The sequence below is a fragment of the Propithecus coquereli genome, unplaced genomic scaffold, assembly GCF_000956105.1.
Source record: "Propithecus coquereli isolate 6110/MARCELLA unplaced genomic scaffold, Pcoq_1.0 Scaffold116, whole genome shotgun sequence".
NCBI lineage: Eukaryota > Metazoa > Chordata > Mammalia > Primates > Indriidae > Propithecus > Propithecus coquereli.
This window is the reverse complement of record NW_012135636.1, coordinates 3558062-3570006: the sequence shown is the minus strand read 5'-3', so window position 1 is coordinate 3570006 and position 11945 is coordinate 3558062.

Below are 11945 nucleotides of genomic sequence, written 5' to 3'. Positions count from 1 at the left end.
GCTAGGATTACAGGCGTGAGCCACCGCGCCCTGCCAGAAAAATCAGTTCTGATTCATTCAGTTATTCATTAATTTATTCAACAAAATTTGCCCAAATTATTACTGTGCAATAATGTCCACCGAGTGAATGAAAAAATACATAAAGAATTATATTAATACCTGAAAATTTCTACCTCTTTATCTCATAGAAAATTATTTTCTTTATAAAGATCTAAAAGCCTATTTTTTGTAAAAATTAACTAGCTGATTCTAAAAATATATAATACAAATGAACTAGAATAGCTATAATAATCTCAAAGAAGAATAACAAAGTTGGACACCTATAGTACCAGATATTAAAATACCATAAAGCAACAGCAATCAGGACAGAATGTAGATGCAATAGACAAATGCCTCAATGGAACAGAGAGTCCACAAATAGATCAAACACATATGCTCTTTTGATTTGTGATAAAGACACCAATGAAATTCAGTGGGGGAAAGGATAGTCTTTTCAATAAATCTGCTGAATAAATTAGAATACTTGCATAGAAAAAATTAATCTTGAACTCTACCTTAAAATATATGCAAAATTGCTTTGAAATACATCATACACTTAGATGTGAAAGGTAATATAACAGCCTCTCTGTTTCTTAGCTTGGGTGGAGGCGTACAGCTTCTGGTTCTGTTGATTTTCTCTATTGATTTCCTGTTTTCAATTGCATTGATTTCTGTTCTTTTTAAAATTTATTTTCTTCTGCTTACATTGGCTTAATTTTCTCCTTTTGGTGGAAGCTTAGATTATTGACTTTAGATCTTTATTCTTTCCTAGTATAGGCATTGAATGCTATAAATTTCCCTCTATGCAGTGTTTTTACTGTATTCCACAAATTTTCATAAGTTGTATTTTCACTTTAATTTAGTTCAAAGTATTTTCTAATTTCTCTCAAGATTTCTTCTTCCACACATGTGTTATTTAGAAGTGCTTGTTGACTCTCCAAATATTTTGGGATTTTCCAGCTATTTTCTGTTATTGATTTCTAGTTTATATGCCATTGTGGTCTGAGAGAATATATGATATGATTTCTATTCTTTGTAATTTCCTAAGGAGTGTTTGATGACCCAGAATATGGTCTATCTTGGTGAATGTTCCTTGTGAACTTAAGAAGAATGTGTATCTGCTATTGTTGGATGAAGTAATCTACAGATGTCAATTATATCCAGTTGATTCATGGTGCTGTTAAGTTCAACTATGTCCTTACTGATTTTCTGCCTGCGGGATTTGTCCATTTCTGATAGTGTTGTGTTAAAATATCCAACTATAACAGTGCATTCATCTATTTCTACTTGCAGTTCTATCAGGTTTTGCCTCATTTATTTTGACAATCTCTTGTTAGGTGAATACACATTAAGAATTGTTATGTTTTCTTGGAGAACTGACTCCTTTATCATTATGTAATGCCCTTCCTAATCCCTCATAATTTTTCTCGCTTAGAAGTCTGCTCTGTCTGAAATTAATATAGCTATTCCTGCTTTCTTTTGATTAGTATTAGCATAGTGTATCTTTATCCATTTACTTTTAATCCATATATGTCTTTATACTTAAAGAGGGTGTCTTACAGACAACGTAGACTTGGCTCTTGTTTTTGGATCCACTTTACAATCTCTATCTTTTCATTAGTGTATTTAGACTAATGCCATTTTTTGTTACTGTTTTCTATTTACTGCTCTCATTCTTTTTGCCTATTTTTTATATTCTGTTCTTTTTATGCCTTTTGTGGTTTTAACTGAACATTTTATAGGATTACATTTTCTCTCCTTTCTTAGCATATCAATTACACTTCTTTTGTAACTTCTTTTAGTGGTTGCCCTGAAGTGTGCAATACTAACACTAAAAGCTAACAATAATCTACTTTCAAATAATACTATACCAGTTTTCAGGTAGTTCAAGTACTTTATAAAAACAAAATACTCTTAATTCTTCCGCCTGTCTCTTATACCATCTGTGTTATTCATTTCATTTATACACAAACTATAATTATCAAATGCATTATTGCTATTATTATTTAGAACAAACTGTTATCTGTTAGATCAATTAAGAATAAGAAAAATAAAGGTTTTAATTTTACCTTCACTTTTTCATCCTCTGATGTTCCTCCTTTCTTTAAGCAAATATGAGTTTCAAAATGGTATCAGTTTCCTTCTTTTTGAAAAAACTTCTTTTAACATGTCTTTTAACATGGCACTCATATATGTACTCATATAGCTTGACTTTATACTTCCTCCCTCTGGTTCAGAATATGGTCATGTGCCACATAGTGATGTTTCAGTCAATGACAGACTGCATATTACTGGTCCCATAGGATTATAATACTGTATTTTTAAGGTTCTCTTTCTGTGTTTAGATATGTTTAAACACACAAATACTTACCATTGTGTTGTAATTGTTTAAAGGGTTCGGCATTCTCAATTTGACCTGTATAGACTTCATCAGCCTTGTCTTCACCACTGACATAGATGTGCATCCGAAGCTCCAGCTATTCTAAACTACTGGCAGTTCCCTGAGCATGTCACTGTCTTTCACCCAGCCATGACTTTGTACCTGTTCACGCTACGTGTTTTTTTTTTTAATTAAAAACAACACATACTTTTTCCGTGATCTTTTCCCCCCATTTTTCCCTTTGGTATCCACATATCTAAGATGTTTTGTACACTGTGTTTTCTTTTCCTTTGTTATTTTCTTGTATTTCAGGTACACATAGAGTTACTTGTACTCTCCAAGCCACAGCAGAGTAGAGTGACTTACCTGCACAGGGTCTTTCTTTTATTTATTTCTGCTATTTTATTTATTTTTGAGTTGGTACCATATTATTTTATTTCCATAACTATGCATTAGTTTTACTTTTCTCTTTGCTTTTTATTTAAAATTGTTTCCTTAGTTACTCATCAGTGGTTAGTCTTTTAAATATATTTTGTAAGTGTTTTCAGGCTTCTCCAACAATCCTTACATTTTAATTGAAATTGTGTAGAAATTATAGACTTACCTTTGAAATGTTGTCTCATTTGTAAGCATAATTTACCTTTTCTATTATTCATATTTTGTTTTTCATATTCTTTAATAAAGTTTTAATATGTTCTCCATAAAGGTCTTATATATTCTTTATGTTACTCTCTAAAATCTTTATAGTTTTCACTGCAGCTGTGCATATTATTTCACTTTCTACTTTAATTTGTGGTCAGGTACTATTGATAGAAAGGAATAGAATAGATTTTAATAAGTTAATAATTTATTAGTAAACTTGCTAAACTCTCACTAACTCTAATTTTTAAAATTTTCTATGTGGATGATCATACATTTGCAAATGATAATGATTTTGTCATTTTCTTTCAAATCTTATATGTCATCTTTCTTTGTTTTCAAACTGAATTTATCTGGACATGCTGGCTACACTATGTTGAAACTTTGTGGAGACAGTAGGCACTTTTGTCTTGTTCCTAAATTTTAAAAAAATGTGTCCATCTTTTGTTGTGAGTTATAAAATTTGTTGTAGACTTTTGTTTAGAGGTTTTGTTGAGTAAAAGAACTTCAATTCCTTGTTTTTGAATTTTTTTCTTTTAGTCTCAATTAAGTATTAAACTTTGTCAAATGCCTTTTCCACATTGTTTTCTGCATTGATTGAGATCTGTTTGGTAAATGACATTGTTAAATTTTCCTAGTTTTGAATCACTCTTGCATTCCTGAGATTGTGTTATTTTTAATATTCTGTCAAAGTCAGTTAACGAATAATTTATTTAGAATTTTCCATGTGTTAATAAGTTTATTTTTATTTCATATTATCATCATCTAGTTTGGAAGTCAAGGTTACACTAGCTTTATAAAATACTTGAATAGCTTTCTGGGTTTTTTTTTCATCATTTCAAACAACTTGTAAAATATAGAGATTATCTGTTTATTGAATATTTGATGGAAATTATATGTAAAACATTCTTGGGCAAGTATATCTTTTATTTTCTTCTTTTCTTTTTTTTAGGTGTTGGCAAAGTCTTTGAATGTTATTTCAATGTCTTTAATGAGTACTAATTTATTCATTCATATTTTATTCTCATGCTCATTTTTGCATTTTATACTATTGCCAGAAATTTATTCACTTTACTTGTTCATATTTCCTATGGAATAGTACTGCATTGTCATCTCCTCTTATCCTGTTTAGTTTCACTTTTAAAATTCTGTTATATTTATATCCCATATTACTTTATTTGTAATTGCAGCATGAACAATCCTTGTCATTGAGAGACTTTCAGGCATTTTTCTTCAGTTTCTCATATTCCAACATTTGGATATACCAAGATCTAGCTAATGAGTCAGGAGGCAGATTATATTTTCCAAAGATAGCCACAATACATCTCCCACCTGCTCCTTAAGAGATGAAGTCTGCATTCTCTCCTTTGAAAATGGGAAGGGGTTTGACTCATAGGTATCCAACAGAATGTGGCAGGAATGAAGTGATGTTTTATGACTTCCTGGGCTAGGTAAAAATATACAATGCAGCTTCAGTTCTGTTTGTTGGAATACAGTGATATGGCTACTAGAGAGAAAAATAATCAGGGAGTTGCTCCAGTCACTACTGCTGTACAACAAATGATTCCAAACTTAATGAGTAAGTAAGTGAAGCTTAAACAATGATTGTGTCATGGTCACAGGAATGCTTGTCTTTCTTCTACAATGTCTGAGGCCTTGGCTGGATTCAGTGACTATGGTGACTCAATGGGTGAGGCTCTAATCATCTGAATATTTCCTCAAAGGATTTCCTTTAACAAAAGATACTCCTATGTAGCTGTGGGAAAAATATCCCCCAAATTTAGCAGCTGTATGCTTTATATCTGGGGCTCTACCTCCACGGCCAGTCTCTATGGCAATTTAAGATATCTCTTCATGACCACTAAAAAACAGACAATAAAAGTCCCATTTATCAATATACTTTAGTGGCCATTTTAGAGTCACACAATAGAACTCAAGATAATGGACCCCAAATTTCTAACATCAGCGTCATCTGTGAGGACATAGACATTTCTTATTTCTCCCACAGCCAAGTTCTCTGGATCGTGATTTCCAAGAAGGGACCCTTTATCTCATGTTTGAATAAAAGTTATCCTTAATGACTGTTCCCCTCTTTTTGTTTCTCATCTACAGAAGGATGTCAAAGGGCATGTATGCACTTCAGGAATTGTGAACGGAAGCACAGCCTCATTTGGTAGTTTTCTGATGTTAGAGTCCTAGAACAAGGAGTGTAATATCTCTTGTAGGATGGACTTGGAAAGGTTCTCATCTGAGGCAAGGAAAAATTTCTTGAAGTAAAAAATTAGAGGGTATGAACACTTTGGAAACTCTTCTAAAGTTGCCCTTCTAAAATGTTGCTTCTATTTCAATCCCTACCTGTAGGTCTAATTTTCCCAGGGACAGGTGTTTAGAGTACAGCATAATTATTCTAAGATAAGCTATACGTCCATTTTTTTAAGAAGGATAATCACATAAAAAATCCTGCAAAGAAAAATCTCTAACTCAGCAACTGGAAGCTATTCTTTTTTATCAAATTTTTACACATTGTTTTGATATGAAAAATCTAAAGAAACCATCTAGATACTGCCTAATTTTATGTTAGTGTTAATTAGGGTATTGTGTCATAAATAGTATATACTCTAATGATTTTGAATATAATTTATTTTAAAAGTGATATGACAGTCCAAGAGAAAGTCACAGAATGATTATTCAAAATACAGCTGTCTAATAATGCAATTCACACCAGCATACGCTTAGATAGATAAGTTAGCATGCTCCTAACCATGCAGTGGAAAAGTTCATTTCCTAATGAAATCCTTAATGCTTTTCAAACTTACCTTGTTCTAATACTTGTATTTTCCTTAGTACCATATCAAAATCTTTGTCATCATCATTAACCAATATGTTTATTCAGCCATTGTGTGAATCGCTTTGGTTTGAGTGTACCAAGATAAGTTTCCTGAAGTCCAGTAAACACTCAGAGCTGTTTTGGAACATGATGCAACTAACTGCTTTCCTCTCCCATGAACTCTCTGCGTTAGTGACTCATAACACTGAAATAAACTGGAATCTAAACAGGAAAGATTTATAGATTAAGAATTCTCTGGTTAGAGGTCATAGCCAACTCTAAAATCATTAAACATTGTGTATTTATTCTCTCTAGTTTTTGCCCTGATTTCCTTCAAATGAGAGGAAGTAGCTATGGATATATGAATTTTTTTCTTTTTAATACATTTTTTCCTAATTGGATTAAGGATAGGGTTACATTTGTTAAAATGATGGGTTGAACATATGTATTAGCTTCCATTCCTCACCTAAACCCCAGTAACCCAACAATAAAGGGATTTTTTTTAGATAGCATACCCAGGACAAAGATAATAGGAGAGAATATAATCATAATAAATGTTTGGAAACTAGAAAACAGATGGACTAGAAAGCTAAATCCTAAATTGGCAGTGAGCATCTGAGGAGCAACTTAATTTTATATTAAAGAACTCTCAGAGGATCCAAATTAATGATACCACTAACTTCTGTAGATGCGGGGCTGTGGGGGGAGATTGGGACTAAAAATTCAATTATAGCCGAAAGCCTTTTTCAAAAGCAGTTAGGTCCTCAGATCCTCTCCACTTTCCTGTGCAGCTAGATGACAGCTCCTTCCTCACCCTGGGAGTTTTAATTTCTCCAGAATATGAAATACACTGTCTCTAGACTGAAGGACCGTACAGTAAAATAGGAGGTGAGCAGCCAGGCCTTTGATCTCCAGGTAGAAGATTAGAAACGCATTCTCAGGAGGACTCTAGCTAGTCTAACTAGTCAACAGGAAGGAGCAATAAATACTGACTTATAGTGGGGTTCTGTTATGGAGACTGTGCTGTAGAAAAGCCCTTAGACGGCAAGCTACGTGCTTGCATGCAGAGCTTTCAATAAACTGTTTAGTTAACTGCTCTTAAACCCAAGACAGAAAAGACAAACTTCCTATAACATTCACAGAATAGAGCAGAGGCTTTAGAAATTAAAAATAAGATAAGAATTTTATGAAGACTCAATAAAGAATTGGAAGATAAAGTCGGGGACAAGATTCTAAAAGTATTAAGCAAGTAGAAACAGGTTTCATGAGAAGAATTAAGACGAAGAATGGCTTGGACAAGAAGCAGAGTGGCTTGGATATTGCACAGACAACACCAGAACGCAGAAAAAAATCGAGTAATGCCTCACAACGCTAAGGGAAAATGATTTTCTTTCTGTAACTCTGTAACTAACAAGTATCAGCTAAATGTAAGAGTAGAATAAAGTCATCTTCAGACATGCCAGGTCTCCTTGGAGGATGTGATGCAGGATAATAACGGAGCAAACAATAAGAAAGAGAGAGACAAGAGACAGACAGACAGACAGGGTCCAGGAAACAAGGAAACAGAGTAAATGTGAATGTACGTCCCAAGACTACAGAGCTCTAATAGTCTCAGGGATGAATTTTTTTTTTTTTTTTTTATGGAGCAGATTATGAGGCTCTAAGAGACCTCTCCAAGAAGGAAAGGGTAGGACACCAGTATATTTAATGAACTAAAAGATATAACAATATGGAAAATTGGGTGCAGTGCATACATGGACTCTTGGTACCATCCTTGTGTTAATAATTTTTCTGAAAATCTAAAACTATTCTAAAATAAAAAATAGAACCCTACTGGAAGATGAGAGGGAGGTATGCATGTACCTAGTAGGTGGTGACTGAAAAAGAGTTAAGACCTCATTTTTCTTCAGTCTAAAATCAGAAAATCAAGAGATTAAAGTATAAACATGTTATTTAAAGATGTAGAGGTCAATATCAAAATACAGAGATGCAGGAGTGTAAGAAATAGATAGCAGTGAGGTCAGGAAGTACTGGTTTAGTAGCAAGAACTGTTATACTTTTTGACTCTAATTCAGGTACATATATAACTGTATGAAAGAGAAGGTAAATTTAAAGGAAAAAGTGTGGTTTCCATATGTAATCCATATTGTCCAGGGAAATTTTAATGTCCAGTAACTTTTCCCATTGCCCTATTCACCCACCCCATATTACATTGTTAAACCATGTCAATGATGCATTAAGAAATAATCTGGTTTGGCAAGTTCAGTGACTCTAGGAAGAGCAAACTATCAATAATAGGTCTATGTCATTTGCATATTTATGGTTTGAATATAAATGACACTACTAAAATTATATCTAAAAATATCATTCTTTATTCCTAGGTTAAAGAAAATTATTTATTGTTCACACCAAGTATGTAGTTCCTTTTACCACAAGAGCATGTTATACCACCTCCCATTTTTGGAAAAGCAAGACAAAATGTAAATTGAAGGAGTTTTAATGTACAGTCTTTATTTAACCAGATATTCCAGGATGTAAGACATAACTTGTGTTTATACTTTTCCAAATACTTTCAAATATAATTATTCTGAAAAATACTTGAAAATGAAAACTTTTACTGTAAGAGCCTTTGTTAGTGACTTTTGTCTCATCTTTGAATTATCATTAAATTATTTGCATATTGGTAAAAGTGGGGACCTCTTTCTGCCATTTCTCCCTGGTTAACAACAGGGCATATAGTTAGAAAGATCTCAGTCATCTTTAAATTTTCTTAACCTATGAAGCCTCTATAAAGAAACAAGTTCTCATCATATAAATTGCATTTAGAGCTTTTTCTTGGTTGGCATAGCTTGTTGTATCTTTGTCACTTTCTCCCAGAAAACAAGATGTTCTTTTTGAAGTGGCATTTCTCTATGTCAATAGGTTCCTTGACCTATTCAATGGCCCTGGTAACAATATGCTAATTTCTTACATTGATTCCAATATGTTTCAGAAACTGTGCCCTTGGGCTGCTTTTGCATGATCTGGAGCATGACTGTCCTCCTTCAGTTCAGACCACACTGCGTCGGCCTTGATATCCAGTTGTTACCCACCTCTTCACAGGACTAAACCAGCAAGACTGCATTGTAATGGGTGAGCAGAAACCTGGTGGGAGAGAATGAAAATGAATTTTGAGTCAAGGTTAAATTTCATTTTGGCTTCCAAAGGAATCAATGTATTTATGACCTTAAGTTTTTTTTCAAGCATCCACAAATGAATGATCTATGATTTTAGCCTTGTGTATAAGCTTATGGGTAACTTTTAAAAATAGATTTTTATTTAGGTGATAGTTTATAATAGGATTTTTTAACTTAGTTTGTTTTAACCTTTTTCTTCTTAATAAAAAATTTTACAATACCTGAAAAAGACTGCATCTGGAATCCTTACCAGACTTTCCAGTAATAGAACAATGCCCAAGTGACTGTGGCTCCCCCTTGGGGCTCCCTTTGTTGTTCAAGGACAGATTTTTCAGAAATCTGGATCATATGAGAAGGAACCCCTGGCACTGACTCAAAGGTACTGCTATTGGTGAGAGGACTAAAGGTTTTTTATTTAGTCACCTTTTTCTAGGTTTATAGATTAATGAAATTTTGTAAGAAGTGAGAGAGAGCTAGGAGGAGCTAATTATCAGCCTTGGATAATTAGCCATCAACCTTTTACCCACTGTCTTTCCCCACATTAAGCCTAGATCTTTCCTTCCATACCTGTATTTTACACTCTGTTGACCTCTTTGCTGTGTCCTTTGGAGGATCTCTCCTTTAGTTCTGAATGAAATCTCCCGTATTCTTAATATTTTTCACTAATATCCATAAGAATTATAATAAAAAATAGTAGCTATAATTTATTATGTCCTTACTTAAATGCATTTTATAACAACCCTAGAGATACTATTATTATTCTATTTTATAGTTGAGGAAATCGAGTCTTCAGAGGTTAAATAAACTGTCCAAGTCAAACTGCCAGCGGGATCTGATCCAGTGGGTGTCAATGCCTGCTTGTTGAACCTCCATGCACACACCAGCCCAAGTCCACACTCCTTGTTAATTGCCATTGTTCTCTGACAGCCAGCTTATGGTCAAAGCTTCTACAGAGATTTCATCTTCTGGGAAAGACTTCTCCCCTACCAGCACCTTCAGGGCCTCTTTTAGTTTGATTCCCTAATCTCACAGTTTCTGCATCTCTTCAATTTGAAACTCTTCCCCTGGCTTCCACGATATTTAAAAAAAAAATTTGGCTTTCCTACCTTTCTCTCTTTCTCTCTCTCTTTATTTCTTCTGTTCTTTATTTCTTTCTTTTGACTTGACAAATAATAATTGTGTCTGTTTATGGAATACAATGTAATTTTTGATCTCTATATACATTATAGAAAGATTCAATCAAGATAATTAACATATTTATCACCCCACTAACTTACCTTCTTTGTGGTGAGAATGCTCAAAATGTATTCTTTTAGAAATTTTGAAATACATATTATTGTTAACTGGGTTCACTATGCAATACAATAGATCACTAAAACTTAATCCTGCAGTCTAACTGAAATTTTGTACCCTTTAATTAAAATCTCCCCTGTCCCTATCACTTCCCATCCCCTCTAGCCTCTGGTAACCAACTTTATACTCTCTGTTACTATGAGATTGACTGTTTTTAGATTCCACATATAAGTGAGCTCATAAGTATTTGTCTTTCTGTGCCTGGCTTATTTCACTTACCATAATGTCTGTCAGTTCCATCCATGTTGTTATGAATGACAGAATATCTTTCTTTTTTAGGGCCATATAGTATCCCTTGTGTATATATAAGCACATTTTCCTTATCTGTTCTTAGGATGGACACTAGGTTGCTTCCCTGTCTTGGCTATTGTGAATAGTGCTGAAATGAATATGGGAGTGCACATATCTCTTTGATATGCCGATTTCAATTCCTTTAGATATATACCCGGTAGAAGTGGGATTGCTGGATCATATGGCAATTCTACTTTTAGATTTTTGAAGAACTTCCATTCTCTTTTCAAAAATGGTTGTACTAAATTATATTCCCACCAACAGTGTACAAGTTTTCCCTTTTCTCCATATCTTTGCCAACACTTATCATTTGTCTTTTTGATAATAGCCATTAGAAAAGGAGCAAAGCGATATCTCATTGTGCTTTTAATTTGCATTTCCCTGACAATTAGCAATGTTGAACATTTTTTCCTTTATCTTTTGGTCATTCCTATCTCTTCTTTTGAGAAAAATCTGTTCAGATCTTTTGCCCATTTTTTAATAAGGTTGTTTTCTTGCTATTCAGTTGAGTTCCTTGTATATTTTTGATATTAGCCCCTTATCATCTGTATGGTTTGCAAATATTTTCTCCCAATCCATGGATTGTCTCTTCACTCTTACTAATTGTTTCCCTTGCTGTGCAGAAGCTTTTTAGCTCGATGCAATCCCATTTATTTATTTTTGCTTTCGTTGCCTGTGCTTTTGGAGTTCTATCCAAAAAATCATTGCCCAGAACAATGTTGTGGAGCCTTCTCCCTGTTTTCTTCTAATAGCTTTACAGTTTCAGGTATTACGTTGAAGTCTTTTATCCATTTTGAGTTGATTTTTGTATATGATGATAGGGGTCCGATTTCATTCTTGTGTGTGTGGATATCCAGTTTTTTCAACACCATTTATTGGAGACACTGTCTTTTTCCCATTGTGTGTTCTTGGCATCTTGGTGGAAAATAAATCAGCCTTAAATACTTTGGTTTATTTCTGGGCTTTCTATCCTTTTCAATTGGTCAATAATATCTGTTTTTATGCCAGTACCACGCTGTTTTAACTATAATAGCTTTATAATACATTTTGAAATCAAAAAGTGTGATGCCTGCAGCTTTGTTCTTTTTGCTCAAGATTGCTTTGGCTTTTCAGTATCTTTTGTGGTTCTATAAGAATTTTAGGATTTTGTTTTCTATGTCTGTAAAAAATGATATTGGAATTTGGGCTCATCTCTTTCTCCTTTTGCCATATGTGGGCACTCCCATAGGTTTTATCCTTA